General features: G+C 38.5%; 11 non-coding genes across 11 annotated transcripts; 1 reads left to right on the top strand and 10 right to left on the bottom strand.

Moving 5' to 3' along the window:
- Positions 1-239: 239 nt before the first annotated feature.
- On the top strand, positions 240-313 carry TRNAN-GUU. Its single transcript has one exon. It is a non-coding gene; the product is annotated as a tRNA-Asn (tRNA).
- Positions 314-893: 580 nt separating this feature from the next.
- TRNAQ-UUG lies at positions 894-966 on the bottom strand. The gene has a single exon. It is a non-coding gene; the product is annotated as a tRNA-Gln (tRNA).
- A 1,369-nt stretch (positions 967-2,335) lies between these two features.
- On the bottom strand, positions 2,336-2,408 carry TRNAR-UCG. Its single transcript has one exon. It is a non-coding gene; the product is annotated as a tRNA-Arg (tRNA).
- A 1,371-nt stretch (positions 2,409-3,779) lies between these two features.
- On the bottom strand, positions 3,780-3,852 carry TRNAR-UCG. Its single transcript has one exon. It is a non-coding gene; the product is annotated as a tRNA-Arg (tRNA).
- A 1,371-nt stretch (positions 3,853-5,223) lies between these two features.
- TRNAR-UCG lies at positions 5,224-5,296 on the bottom strand. The gene has a single exon. It is a non-coding gene; the product is annotated as a tRNA-Arg (tRNA).
- A 1,360-nt stretch (positions 5,297-6,656) lies between these two features.
- Positions 6,657-6,729, bottom strand: TRNAR-UCG. The gene has a single exon. It is a non-coding gene; the product is annotated as a tRNA-Arg (tRNA).
- Positions 6,730-8,099: 1,370 nt separating this feature from the next.
- Positions 8,100-8,172, bottom strand: TRNAR-UCG. The gene has a single exon. It is a non-coding gene; the product is annotated as a tRNA-Arg (tRNA).
- A 1,370-nt stretch (positions 8,173-9,542) lies between these two features.
- Positions 9,543-9,615, bottom strand: TRNAR-UCG. The gene has a single exon. It is a non-coding gene; the product is annotated as a tRNA-Arg (tRNA).
- Positions 9,616-10,986: 1,371 nt separating this feature from the next.
- On the bottom strand, positions 10,987-11,059 carry TRNAR-UCG. The gene has a single exon. It is a non-coding gene; the product is annotated as a tRNA-Arg (tRNA).
- Positions 11,060-12,429: 1,370 nt separating this feature from the next.
- TRNAR-UCG lies at positions 12,430-12,502 on the bottom strand. The gene has a single exon. It is a non-coding gene; the product is annotated as a tRNA-Arg (tRNA).
- Positions 12,503-13,872: 1,370 nt separating this feature from the next.
- Positions 13,873-13,945, bottom strand: TRNAR-UCG. The gene has a single exon. It is a non-coding gene; the product is annotated as a tRNA-Arg (tRNA).
- Between the last annotated feature and the right edge of the window lie 1,348 nt (positions 13,946-15,293).

The following is a 15,293-nucleotide window of genomic DNA, read 5'->3' on the forward strand; positions in this document are numbered from 1 at the left end:
GCATAATGATGCACCCTCAGTTTTCATGAGTGAGCAGAAAGGCGCAGACTCATACCAAAAGTATGTCCACGCATCCTGCTATCGCTCTTTCCTGGACAATACGTAGCTGAGCGTGGTGAGCATTCCACACTCTCAAAGTCTTGTAAGTCACACCCGTATGTGTGGTGCTAAAAAAGGAGAATGTGCGTGTGATGGAGAGCGATGGCCAGAGAATACAATGCAGGGCTGTTAGTCATCTTGTCTCTGTGGCGCAATAGGTTAGTGGGTTCTGCTGTTAACCGAAAGGTTGGTGGTTCAAACCCTCCCAGGGACGGACTGTGAGCTTGCTTTCCAAGCTCAGAACAAGGAGTGAGTTTTTCTCTTTGCTTACATTAATGCCCCAGCACTGATAGTCTAGGCCTCTAGGAATCTATGGTAGGTTTCTGAAAACGGTATTGGCTTCAGTAGTGTAAAAGAACCCTGTGTGTAAGTCACCCTTTGGGTAGGTGAAAGTCGTTGGGTGGAGGAAGGAAAACAGTGGCTTTTTTGCTACAAAGACGCGATAATCCACACCATTACAACTTTTTAAGCAGTATCAAACACCCTAGTGATTCTGCATCATTTATTATCCCTGATTCGGTGGTAGCGTGTGAGAGAAGGTAGTGAAAAACCATACCTGAACAATAAATCCACTAAAAATGCAGGCTGTCCTGTCCATATTCAGTCAACATTAAAAGGCAGTGTCCCTATACTATTCGTCAGTCAAACGATGCTTCATTTGAACTCCTACTGATTCTTAATCTACCTCCTTTCAGGCCTAATACGTTGTGAATCTCAATGCGTTATGCTCCTTCAGCCGACCTGTTCTTATGTTCCTAGTAAGCACTTTCCTAAAGGAGCAAAACTTGCTTTTTCGACCATGAAGGGACTTGAACCCTTAATCTTCTGATCCAAAGTCAGACGGCTTATCCATTAGGCCACAAGGTCACAGTTAACTGCTTCACTCTGATCCGAAGTCAGATACCCTTTCCAAAAGTCCACAGGAACTTTGTTGGCCCTATCTGATGTCATAAGAAATGTATGATTTCGTCCAACACAATCTTTTCACATCAGTTCCATAAATTTTGAAGAAAATACTGATTCCTTTTCGAAAGTCTGGAATTCTCTCTGCAATTTATCCTGCCTGTTTAAATAGAAAGGTATTCTAGCCCATAGAAGCCTTGTAAATTTACAGCTGTCGGAAAGATTTCTTTCCATTATTCATTTTTTTATCCTGCAACAGTGCACTTCCTCGTTAAAACCCCCTTTGCCTCAATCAAATAGAAGAGGTAGGATTTTAAATGTTACTACTGGGAAAAAAGTTCAGAAACAAAGGAGCACTCTGGGGTGTCCTTTTAATATACAGTCCCTTTTTACTGCTGCCCCAGTCTCTTATTTCCAGTCATAACCTCTCTCCAAATTTTTCACAGGCGAATGTTGTCTTCAAATTCAAATTGTTTTAGTAGTTTCCACATTCTTTTTTGTCTCCATGGATGGAGATTTGAAATGACAAGCAGAGATCTGAATGCCAGGTAAGACATTTCAATGTGTTTCATAGAACAAGGGCAGGGATGCTAGTGTGGTTCTGCCTGATCTGTCCTATTATAGAAATATGTCTCTTCTATAGAAAAGAAGAAACAAGGCAGTTTGTTTACAGATATGTGTCTAGGTGCACTTTCACAGTATCATAGTCTACACAATTGTCTTGAATTTTCCACCTATAGTTTGACAGACCACTGGAGAAAGGAATACTTGCTGTACCCTTAACAGGTCTCCTGATCGGAATCTGGAACATCTATTCCTTTTGCCTGTTTGTACCCTATTTCTGATTGATATATTACAGGAAAAATGTTGCAATCAACCCAAACCTACTGTAGTCCAATATGTTGAGATTTTGTAGAAAAAATCAATTTTCCTCAATAGCATAGTGGAAAATTGTGATTTTCATAAGACCTGGTGATGCTACATAACCATTAATCTTTAGCACTGGAGTGGAAAGTTGAGAAAAGTATCTAGATATGACTCACCTAACAGCACCTGTTTTTTCTTCCTACTGTAGGATGCAAATGGATTCACACTTTCTTAACTTCTAGCTTGGGAAGCTAAGCATACTCTGCCAAGTTAGAAAAGCCTCATGAGAACTGACATTTTCTTTCAGGCATTGAGTGAGAAGTATTGGAGATGAGATAGAAATCATCCGTGCTTTGTAAATAATCACTGCTAATACGTTGTGAATCTCAATGCGTTATGCTTCATCAGCCGACCCGTTCTTATGTTCATAGTAAGCACTTTCCTAAAGGAGCAAAATTTGCTTTCTCGACCATGAAGGGACTTGAACCCTTAATCTTCTGATCCGAAGTCAGACTCCTTATCCATTAGGCCACACAGTCAGGGTTAGCTGCTTCATTCTGATCCGAAGTCAGATGCCCTTTCCAAAATGCCACAGGAACTTTGTTGGCCCTATCTGATGTCATAAGAAATGTATGATTTCATCCAAAACCAATCTTTTCACATCAGTTCCATAAATTTTGAAGAAAATACTAATTCCTTTTCGAAAGTCTGGAATTCTCTCTGCAATTTATCCTGCCTGTTTAAATAGAAAGGTATTCTAGCCTACAGAAGCCTTGTAAATTTACAGCTGTCGGAAAGATTTCTTTCCATTATTCATTTTTTTATCCTGCAACAGTGCACTTCCTCGTTAAAACCCCCTTTGCCTCAATCAAATAGAAGAGGTAGGATTTTAAATGTTACTATTGGGAAAAAAGTTCAGAAACAAAGGAGCACTCTGGGGTGTCCTTTTAATATACGGTCCCTTTTTACTGCTGCCCCAGTCTCTTATTTCCAGTCATAACCTCTCTCCAAATTTTTCACAGGAGAATGTTGTCTTCAAATTCAAATTGTTTTAGTAGTTTCCACATTCTTTTTTGTCTCCATGGATGGAGATTTGTAATGACAAGCAGAGATCTGAATGCCAGGTAAGACATTTCAATGTGTTTCATAGAACAAGGGCAGGGATGCTAGTGTGGTTCTGCCTGATCTGTCCTATTATAGAAATATGTCTCTTCTATAGAAAAGAAGAAACAAGGCAGTTTGTTTACAGATATGTGTCTAGGTGCACATTCACAGTATCATAGTCTACACAATTGTCTTGAATTTTCCACCTATAGTTTGACAGACCACTGGAGAAAGGAATACTTGCTGTACCCTTAACAGGTCTCCTGATCGGAATCTGGAACATCTATTCCTTTTGCCTATTTGTACCCTATTTCTGATTGATATATTACAGGAAAAATGTTGCAATCAACCCAAACCTACTGTAGTGCAATATGTTGCGATTTTGTAGAAAAAATCAATTTTCCTCGATAGCATAGTGGAAAATTGTGATTTTCATAATACCTGGTGATGCTACATAACCATTAATCTTTAGCACTGGTGTGGAAAGTTGAGAAAAGTATCTAGATATGACTCACCTAACAGCACCTGTTTTTTTCTTCCTACTGTAGGATGCAAATGGATTCACTCTTTCTTAACTTCTAGCTTGGGAAGCTAAGCATACTCTGCCAAGTTAGAAAAGCCTCATGAGAACTGACATTTTCTTTCAGGCATTGAGTGAGAAGTATTGGAGATGGGATACAAATCATCCGTGCAGTGTAAATAATCACTGCTAATACGTTGTGAATCTCAATGCGTTATGCTTCTTCAGCCGACCCGTTCTTATGTTCATAGTAAGCACTTTCCTAAAGGAGCAAAATTCGCTTTCTCGACCATGAAGGGACTTGAACCCTTAATCTTCTGATCCGAAGTCAGACGCCTTATCCATTAGGCCACACAGTCAGGGTTAGCTGCTTCATTCTGATCCGAAGTCAGATGCCCTTTCCAAAATGCCACAGGAACTTTGTTGGCCCTATCTGATGTCATAAGAAATGTATGATTTCATCCAACACCAATCTTTTCACATCAGTTCCATAAATTTTGAAGAAAATACTGATTCCTTTTCGAAAGTCTGGAATTCTCTCTGCAATTTATCCTGCCTGTTTAAATAGAAAGGTATTCTAGCCTACAGAAGCCTTGTAAATTTACAGCTGTCGGAAGGATTTCTTTCCATTATTCATTTTTTTATCCAGCAACAGTGCACTTCCTCGTTAAAACCCCCTTTGCCTCAATCAAATAGAAGAGGTAGGATTTTAAATGTTACTACTGGGAAAAAAGTTCAGAAACAAAGGAGCACTCTGGGGTGTCCTTTTAATATACGGTCCCTTTTTACTGCTGCCCCAGTCTCTTATTTCCAGTCATAACCTCTCTCCAAATTTTTCACAGGAGAATGTTGTCTTCAAATTCAAATTGTTTTAGTAGTTTCCACATTCTTTTTTGTCTCCATGGATGGAGATTTGTAATGACAAGCAGAGATCTGAATGCCAGGTAAGACATTTCAATGTGTTTCATAGAACAAGGGCAGGGATGCTAGTGTGGTTCTGCCTGATCTGTCCTATTATAGAAATATGTCTCTTCTATAGAAAAGAAGAAACAAGGCAGTTTGTTTACAGATATGTGTCTAGGTGCACTTTCACAGTATCTTAGTCTACACAATTGTCTTGAATTTTCCACCTATAGTTTGACAGACCACTGGAGAAAGGAATACTTGCTGTACCCTTAACAGGTCTCCTGATCGGAATCTGGAACATATATTCCTTTTGCCTATTTGTACCCTATTTCTGTTTGATATATTACAGGAAAAATGTTGCAATCAACCCAAACCTACTGTAGTCCAATATGTTGAGATTTTGTAGAAAAAATCAATTTTCCTCGAAAGCATAGTGGAAAATTGTGGTTTTCATAAGACTTGGTGATGCTACATAACCATTAATCTTTAGCACTGGAGTGGAAAGTTGAGAAAAGTATCTAGATATGACTCACCTAACAGCACCTGTTTTTTTCTTCCTACTGTAGGATGCAAATGGATTCACTCTTTCTTAACTTCTAGCTTGGGAAGCTAAGCATACTCTGCCAAGTTAGAAAAGCCTCATGAGAATTGACATTTTCTTTCAGGCATTGAGTGAGAAGTATTGGAGATGGGATACAAATCATCCGTGCAGTGTAAATAATCACTGCTAATACGTTGTGAATCTCAATGCGTTATGCTTCTTCAGCCGCCCCTTTCTTATGTTCATAGTAAGCACTTTCCTAAAGGAGCAAAATTCGCTTTCTCGACCATGAAGGGACTTGAACCCTTAATCTTCTGATCCGAAGTCAGACGCCTTATCCATTAGGCCACACAGTCAGGGTTAGCTGCTTCATTCTGATCCGAAGTCAGATGCCCTTTCCAAAATGCTACAGGAACTTTGTTGGCCCTATCTGATGTCATAAGAAATGTATGATTTCATCCCACACCAATCTTTTCACATCAGTTCCATAAATTATGAAGAAAATACTGATTCCTTTTCGAAAGTCTGGAATTCTCTCTGCAATTTATCCTGCCTGTTTAAATAGAAAGGTATTCTAGCCTACAAAAGCCTTGTAAATTTACAGCTGTCGGAAAGATTTCTTTCCATTATTCATTTTTTTATCCTGCAACAGTGCACTTCCTCGTTAAAACCCCCTTTGCCTCAATCAAATAGAGAAGGTAGGATTTTAAATGTTTCTACTGGGAAAAAAGTTCAGAAACAAAGGAGCACTCTGGGGTGTCCTTTTAATATACAGTCCCTTTTTACTGCTGCCCCAGTCTCTTATTTCCAGTCATAACCTCTCTCCAAATTTTTCACAGGAGAATGTTGTCTTCAAATTCAAATTGTTTTAGTAGTTTCCACATTCTTTTTTGTCTCCATGGATGGAGATTTGTAATGACAAGCAGAGATCTGAATGCCAGGTAAGACATTTCAATGTGTTTCATAGAACAAGGGCAGGGATGCTAGTGTGGTTCTGCCTGATCTGTCCTATTATAGAAATATGTCTCTTCTATAGAAAAGAAGAAACAAGGCAGTTTGTTTACAGATATGTGTCTAGGTGCACATTCACAGTATCATAGTCTACACAATTGTCTTGAATTTTCCACCTATAGTTTGACAGACCACTGGAGAAAGGAATACTTGCTGTACCCTTAACAGGTCTCCTGATCGGAATCTGGAACATCTATTCCTTTTGCCTATTTGTACCCTATTTCTGATTGATATATTACAGGAAAAATGTTGCAATCAACCCAAACCTACTGTAGTGCAATATGTTGCGATTTTGTAGAAAAAATCAATTTTCCTCGATAGCATAGTGGAAAATTGTGATTTTCATAATACCTGGTGATGCTACATAACCATTAATCTTTAGCACTGGAGTGGAAAGTTGAGAAAAGTATCTAGATATGACTCACCTGTTTTTTCTTCCTACTGTAGGATGCAAATGGATTCACTCTTTCTTAACTTCTAGCTTGGGAAGCTAAGCATACTCTGCCAAGTTAGAAAAGCCTCATGAGAAGTGACATTTTCTTTCAGGCATTGAGTGAGAAGTATTGGAGATGGGATACAAATCATCCGTGCAGTGTAAATAATCACTGCTAATACGTTGTGAAACTCAATGCGTTATGCTTCTTCAGCCGACCCGTTCTTATGTTCATAGTAAGCACTTTCCTAAAGGAGCAAAATTTGCTTTCTCGACCATGAAGGGACTTGAACCCTTAATCTTCTGATCCGAAGTCAGACGCCTTATCCATTAGGCCACACAGTCAAGGTTAGCTGCTTCGTTCTGATCCGAAGTCAGATGCCCTTTCCAAAATGCCACAGGAACTTTGTTGGCCCTATCTGATGTCATAAGAAATGTATGATTTCATCCAACACCAATCTTTTCACATCAGTTCCATAAATTATCAAGAAAATATTGATTCCTTTTCGAAAGTCTGGAATTCTCTCTGCAATTTATCCTGCCTGTTTAAATAGAAAGGTATTCTAGCCTACAGAAGCCTTGTAAATTTACAGCTGTCGGAAAGATTTCTTTCCATTATTCATTTTTTTATCCTGCAACAGTGCACTTCCTCGTTAAAACCCCCTTTGCCTTAATCAAATAGAAGAGGTAGGATTTTAAATGTTACTACTGGGAAAAAAGTTCAGAAACAAAGGAGCACTCTGGGGTGTCCTTTTAATATACGGTCCCTTTTTACTGCTGCCCCAATCTCTTATTTCCAGTCATAACCTCTCTCCAAATTTTTCACAGGAGAATGTTGTCTTCAAATTCAAATTGTTTTAGTAGTTTCCACATTCTTTTTTGTCTCCATGGATGGAGATTTGTAATGACAAGCAGAGATCTGAATGCCAGGTAAGACATTTCAATGTGTTTCATAGAACAAGGGCAGGGATGCTAGTGTGGTTCTGCCTGATCTGTCCTATTATAGAAATATGTCTCTTCTATAGAAAAGAAGAAACAAGGCAGTTTGTTTACAGATATGTGTCTAGGTGCACATTCACAGTATCATAGTCTACACAATTGTCTTGAATTTTTCACCTATAGTTTGACAGACCACTGGAGAAAGGAATACTTGCTGTACCCTTAACAGGTCTCCTGATCGGAATCTGGAACATCTATTCCTTTTGCCTATTTGTACCCTATTTCTGATTGATATATTACAGGAAAAATGTTGCAATCAACCCAAACCTACTGTAGTCCAATATGTTGCGATTTTGTAGAAAAAATCAATTTTCCTCGATAGCATAGTGGAAAATTGTGATTTTCATAATACCTGGTGATGCTACATAACCATTAATCTTTAGCACTGGAGTGGAAAGTTGAGAAAAGTATCTAGATATGACTCACCTAACAGCACCTGTTTTTTCTTCCTACTGTAGGATGCAAATGGATTCACTCTTTCTTAACTTCTAGCTTGGGAAGCTAAGCATACTCTGCCAAGTTAGAAAAGCCTCATGAGAACTGACATTTTCTTTCAGGCATTGCGTGAGAAGTATTGGAGATGGGATACAAATCATCCGTGCAGTGTAAATAATCACTGCTAATACGTTGTGAATCTCAATGCGTTATGCTTCTTCAGCCGACCCGTTCTTATGTTCATAGTAAGCACTTTCCTAAAGGAGCAAAATTTGCTTTTTCGACCATGAAGGGACTTGAACCCTTAATCTTCTGATCCGAAGTCAGACGCCTTATCCATTAGGCCACACAGTCAAGGTTAGCTGCTTCGTTCTGATCCGAAGTCAGATGCCCTTTCCAAAATGCCACAGGAACTTTGTTGGCCCTATCTGATGTCATAAGAAATGTATGATTTCATCCAACACCAATCTTTTCACATCAGTTCCATAAATTTTGAAGAAAATACTGATTCCTTTTCGAAAGTCTGGAATTCTCTCTGCAATTTATCCTGCCTGTTTAAATAGAAAGGTATTCTAGCCTACAAAAGCCTTGTAAATTTACAGCTGTCGGAAAGATTTCTTTCCATTATTCATTTTTTTATCCTGCAACAGTGCACTTCCTCGTTAAAACCCCCTTTGCCTCAATCAAATAGAGAAGGTAGGATTTTAAATGTTTACTACTGGGAAAAAAGTTCAGAAACAAAGGAGCACTCTGGGGTGTCCTTTTAATATACAGTCCCTTTTTACTGCTGCCCCAGTCTCTTATTTCCAGTCATAACCTCTCTCCAAATTTTTCACAGGAGAATGTTGTCTTCAAATTCAAATTGTTTTAGTAGTTTCCACATTCTTTTTTGTCTCCATGGATGGAGATTTGTAATGACAAGCAGAGATCTGAATGCCAGGTAAGACATTTCAATGTGTTTCATAGAACAAGGGCAGGGATGCTAGTGTGGTTCTGCCTGATCTGTCCTATTATAGAAATATGTCTCTTCTATAGAAAAGAAGAAACAAGGCAGTTTGTTTACAGATATGTGTCTAGGTGCACATTCACAGTATCATAGTCTACACAATTGTCTTGAATTTTCCACCTATAGTTTGACAGACCACTGGAGAAAGGAATACTTGCTGTACCCTTAACAGGTCTCCTGATCGGAATCTGGAACATCTATTCCTTTTGCCTATTTGTACCCTATTTCTGATTGATATATTACAGGAAAAATGTTGCAATCAACCCTAACCTACTGTAGTGCAATATGTTGCGATTTTGTAGAAAAAATGAATTTTCCTCGATAGCATAGTGGAAAATTGTGATTTTCATAATACCTGGTGATGCTACATAACCATTAATCTTTAGCACTGGAGTGGAAAGTTGAGAAAAGTATCTAGATATGACTCACCTAACAGCACCTGTTTTTTCTTCCTACTGTAGGATGCAAATGGATTCACTCTTTCTTAACTTCTAGCTTGGGAAGCTAAGCATACTCTGCCAAGTTAGAAAAGCCTCATGAGAACTGACATTTTCTTTCAGGCATTGAGTGAGAAGTATTGGAGATGGGATACAAATCATCCGTGCAGTGTAAATAATCACTGCTAATACGTTGTGAAACTCAATGCGTTATGCTTCTTCAGCCGACCCGTTCTTATGTTCATAGTAAGCACTTTCCTAAAGGAGCAAAATTTGCTTTTCGACCATGAAGGGACTTGAACCCTTAATCTTCTGATCCGAAGTCAGACGCCTTATCCATTAGGCCACACAGTCAAGGTTAGCTGCTTCGTTCTGATCCGAAGTCAGATGCCCTTTCCAAAATGCCACAGGAACTTTGTTGGCCCTATCTGATGTCATAAGAAATGTATGATTTCATCCAACACCAATCTTTTCACATCAGTTCCATAAATTTTGAAGAAAATACTGATTCCTTTTCGAAAGTCTGGAATTCTCTCTGCAATTTATCCTGCCTGTTTAAATAGAAAGGTATTCTAGCCTACAAAAGCCTTGTAAATTTACAGCTGTCGGAAAGATTTCTTTCCATTATTCATTTTTTTATCCTGCAACAGTGCACTTCCTCGTTAAAACCCCCTTTGCCTCAATCAAATAGAGAAGGTAGGATTTTAAATGTTTCTACTGGGAAAAAAGTTCAGAAACAAAGGAGCACTCTGGGGTGTCCTTTTAATATACAGTCCCTTTTTACTGCTGCCCCAGTCTCTTATTTCCAGTCATAACCTCTCTCCAAATTTTTCACAGGAGAATGTTGTGTTCAAATTCAAATTGTTTTAGTAGTTTCCACATTCTTTTTTGTCTCCATGGATGGAGATTTGTAATGACAAGCAGAGATCTGAATGCCAGGTAAGACATTTCAATGTATTTCATAGAACAAGGGCAGGGATGCTAGTGTGGTTCTGCCTGATCTGTCCTATTATAGAAATATGTCTCTTCTATAGAAAAGAAGAAACAAGGCAGTTTGTTTACAGATATGTGTCTAGGTGCACTTTCACAGTATCATAGTCTACACAATTGTCTTGAATTTTCCACCTATAGTTTGACAGACCACTGGAGAAAGGAATACTTGCTGTACCCTTAACAGGTCTCCTGATCGGAATCTGGAACATATATTCCTTTTGCCTATTTGTACCCTATTTCTGTTTGATATATTACAGGAAAAATGTTGCAATCAACCCAAACCTACTGTAGTCCAATATGTTGAGATTTTGTAGAAAAAATCAATTTTCCTCGAAAGCATAGTGGAAAATTGTGGTTTTCATAAGACTTGGTGATGGTACATAACCATTAATCTTTAGCACTGGAGTGGAAAGTTGAGAAAAGTATCTAGATATGACTCACCTAACAGCACCTGTTTTTTTCTTCCTACTGTAGGATGCAAATGGATTCACTCTTTCTTAACTTCTAGCTTGGGAAGCTAAGCATACTCTGCCAAGTTAGAAAAGCCTCATGAGAACTGACATTTTCTTTCAGGCATTGAGTGAGAAGTATTCGAGATGGGATACAAATCATCCGTGCAGTGTAAATAATCACTGCTAATACGTTGTGAATCTCAATGCGTTATGCTTCTTCAGCCGACCCGTTCTTATGTTCATAGTAAGCACTTTCCTAAAGGAGCAAAATTTGCTTTCTCGACCATGAAGGGACTTGAACCCTTAATCTTCTGATCCGAAGTCAGACGCCTTATCCATTAGGCCACACGGTCAAGGTTAGCTGCTTTGTTCTGATCCGAAGTCAGATGCCCTTTCCAAAATGCCACAGGAACTTTGTTGGCCCTATCTGATGTCATAAGAAATGTATGATTTCATCCAACACCAATCTTTTCACAACAGTTCCATAAATTTTGAAGAAAATACTGATTCCTTTTCGAAAGTCTGGAATTCTCTCTGCAATTTATCCTGCCTGTTTAAATAGAAAGGTATTCTAGCCTACAAAAGCCTTGTAAATTTACAGCTGTCGGAAAGATTTCTTTCCATTATTCATTTTTTTATCCTGCAACAGTGCACTTCCTCGTTAAAACCCCCTTTGCCTCAATCAAATAGAAGAGGTAGGATTTTAAATGTTACTACTGGGAAAAAAGTTCAGAAACAAAGGAGCACTCTGGGGTGTCCTTTTAATATACAGTCCCTTTTTACTGCTGCCCCAGTCTCTTATTTCCAGTCATAACCTCTCTCCAAATTTTTCACAGGAGAATGTTGTCTTCAAATTCAAATTGTTTTAGTAGTTTCCACATTCTTTTTTGTCTCCATGGATGGAGATTTGTAATGACAAGCAGAGATCTGAATGCCAGGTAAGACATTTCAATGTATTTCATAGAACAAGGGCAGGGATGCTAGTGTGGTTCTGCCTGATCTGTCCTATTATAGAAATATGTCTCTTCTATAGAAAAGAAGAAACAAGGCAGTTTGTTTACAGATATGTGTCTAGGTGCACTTTCACAGTATCATAGTCTACACAATTGTCTTGAATTTTCCACCTATAGTTTGACAGACCACTGGAGAAAGGAATACTTGCTGTACCCTTAACAGGTCTCCTGATCGGAATCTGGAACATCTATTCCTTTTGCCTATTTGTACCCTATTTCTGATTGATATATTACAGGAAAAATGTTGCAATCAACCCAAACCTACTGTAGTGCAATATGTTGCGATTTTGTAGAAAAAATCAATTTTCCTCGATAGCATAGTGGAAAATTGTGATTTTCATAATACCTGGTGATGCTACATAACCATTAATCTTTAGCACTGGAGTGGAAAGTTGAGAAAAGTATCTAGATATGACTCACCTAACAGCACCTGTTTTTTCTTCCTACTGTAGGATGCAAATGCATTCACTCTTTCTTAACTTCTAGCTTGGGAAGCTAAGCATACTCTGCCAAGTTAGAAAAGCCTCATGAGAAGTGACATTTTCTTTCAGGCATTGAGTGAGAAGTATTGGAGATGGGATACAAATCATCCGTGCAGTGTAAATAATCACTGCTAATACGTTGTGAAACTCAATGCGTTATGCTTCTTCAGCCGACCCGTTCTTATGTTCATAGTAAGCACTTTCCTAAAGGAGCAAAATTTGCTTTCTCGACCATGAAGGGACTTGAACCCTTAATCTTCTGATCCGAAGTCAGACGCCTTATCCATTAGGCCACACAGTCAAGGTTAGCTGCTTCGTTCTGATCCGAAGTCAGATGCCCTTTCCAAAATGCAACAGGAACTTTGTTGGCCCTATCTGATGTCATAAGAAATGTATGATTTCATCCAACACCAATCTTTTCACATCAGTTCCATAAATTTTGAAGAAAATACTGATTCCTTTTCGAAAGTCTGGAATTCTCTCTGCAATTTATCCTGCCTGTTTAAATAGAAAGGTATTCTAGCCTACAGAAGCCTTGTAAATTTACAGCTGTCGGAAAGATTTCTTTCCATTATTCATTTTTTTATCCTGCAACAGTGCACTTCCTCGTTAAAACCCCCTTTGCCTTAATCAAATAGAAGAGGTAGGATTTTAAATGTTACTACTGGGAAAAAAGTTCAGAAACAAAGGAGCACTCTGGGGTGTCCTTTTAATATACGGTCCCTTTTTACTGCTGCCCCAGTCTCTTATTTCCAGTCATAACCTCTCTCCAAATTTTTCACAGGAGAATGTTGTCTTCAAATTCAAATTGTTTTAGTAGTTTCCACATTCTTTTTTGTCTCCATGGATGGAGATTTGTAATGACAAGCAGAGATCTGAATGCCAGGTAAGACATTTCAATGTGTTTCATAGAACAAGGGCAGGGATGCTAGTGTGGTTCTGCCTGATCTGTCCTATTATAGAAATATGTCTCTTCTATAGAAAAGAAGAAACAAGGCAGTTTGTTTACAGATATGTGTCTAGGTGCACATTCACAGTATCATAGTCTACACAATTGTCTTGAATTTTTCACCTATAGTTTGACAGACCACTGGAGAAAGGAATACTTGCTGTACCCTTAACAGGTCTCCTGATCGGAATCTGGAACATCTATTCCTTTTGCCTATTTGTACCCTATTTCTGATTGATATATTACAGGAAAAATGTTGCAATCAACCCAAACCTACTGTAGTGCAATATGTTGCGATTTTGTAGAAAAAATGAATTTTCCTCGATAGCATAGTGGAAAATTGTGATTTTCATAATACCTGGTGATGCTACATAACCATTAATCTTTAGCACTGGAGTGGAAAGTTGAGAAAAGTATCTAGATATGACTCACCTAACAGCACCTGTTTTTTCTTCCTACTGTAGGATGCAAATGGATTCACTCTTTCTTAACTTCTAGCTTGGGAAGCTAAGCATACTCTGCCAAGTTAGAAAAGCCTCATGAGAACTGACATTTTCTTTCAGGCATTGAGTGAGAAGTATTGGAGATGGGATACAAATCATCCGTGCAGTGTAAATAATCACTGCTAATACGTTGTGAATCTCAATGCGTTATGCTTCTTCAGCCGACCCGTTCTTATGTTCATAGTAAGCACTTTCCTAAAGGAGCAAAATTTGCTTTCTCGACCATGAAGGGACTTGAACCCTTAATCTTCTGATCCGAAGTCAGACGCCTTATCCATTAGGCCACACGGTCAAGGTTAGCTGCTTCGTTCTGATCCGAAGTCAGATGCCCTTTCCAAAATGCCACAGGAACTTTGTTGGCCCTATCTGATGTCATAAGAAATGTATGATTTCATCCAACACCAATCTTTTCACATCAGTTCCATAAATTTTGAAGAAAATACTGATTCCTTTTCGAAAGTCTGGAATTCTCTCTGCAATTTATCCTGCCTGTTTAAATAGAAAGGTATTCTAGCCTACAAAAGCCTTGTAAATTTACAGCTGTCGGAAAGATTTCTTTCCATTATTCATTTTTTTATCCTGCAACAGTGCACTTCCTCGTTAAAACCCCCTTTGCCTCAATCAAATAGAAGAGGTAGGATTTTAAATGTTACTACTGGGAAAAAAGTTCAGAAACAAAGGAGCACTCTGGGGTGTCCTTTTAATATACAGTCCCTTTTTACTGCTGCCCCAGTCTCTTCTTTCCAGTCATAACCTCTCTCCAAATTTTTCACAGGAGAATGTTGTCTTCAAATTCAAATTGTTTTAGTAGTTTCCACATTCTTTTTTGTCTCCATGGATGGAGATTTGTAATGACAAGCAGAGATCTGAATGCCAGGTAAGACATTTCAATGTATTTCATAGAACAAGGGCAGGGATGCTAGTGTGGTTCTGCCTGATCTGTCCTATTATAGAAATATGTCTCTTCTATAGAAAAGAAGAAACAAGGCAGTTTGTTTACAGATATGTGTCTAGGTGCACTTTCACAGTATCATAGTCTACACAATTGTCTTGAATTTTCCACCTATAGTTTGACAGACCACTGGAGAAAGGAATACTTGCTGTACCCTTAACAGGTCTCCTGATCGGAATCTGGAACATCTATTCCTTTTGCCTATTTGTACCCTATTTCTGATTGATATATTACAGGAAAAATGTTGCAATCAACCCAAACCTACTGTAGTGCAATATGTTGCGATTTTGTAGAAAAAATCAATTTTCCTCGATAGCATAGTGGAAAATTGTGATTTTCATAATACCTGGTGATGCTACATAACCATTAATCTTTAGCACTGGAGTGGAAAGTTGAGAAAAGTATCTAGATATGACTCACCTAACAGCACCTGTTTTTTCTTCCTACTGTAGGATGCAAATGGATTCACTCTTTCTTAACTTCTAGCTTGGGAAGCTAAGCATACTCTGCCAAGTTAGAAAAGCCTCATGAGAAGTGACATTTTCTTTCAGGCATTGAGTGAGAAGTATTGGAGATGGGATACAAATCATCCGTGCAGTGTAAATAATCACTGCTAATACGTTGTGAAACTCAATGCGTTATGCTTCTTCAGCCGACCCGTTCTTATGTTCATAGTAAGCACTTTCCT

The sequence above is a fragment of the Rhinatrema bivittatum genome, chromosome 6, assembly GCF_901001135.1.
Source record: "Rhinatrema bivittatum chromosome 6, aRhiBiv1.1, whole genome shotgun sequence".
Lineage (NCBI taxonomy): Eukaryota > Metazoa > Chordata > Amphibia > Gymnophiona > Rhinatrematidae > Rhinatrema > Rhinatrema bivittatum.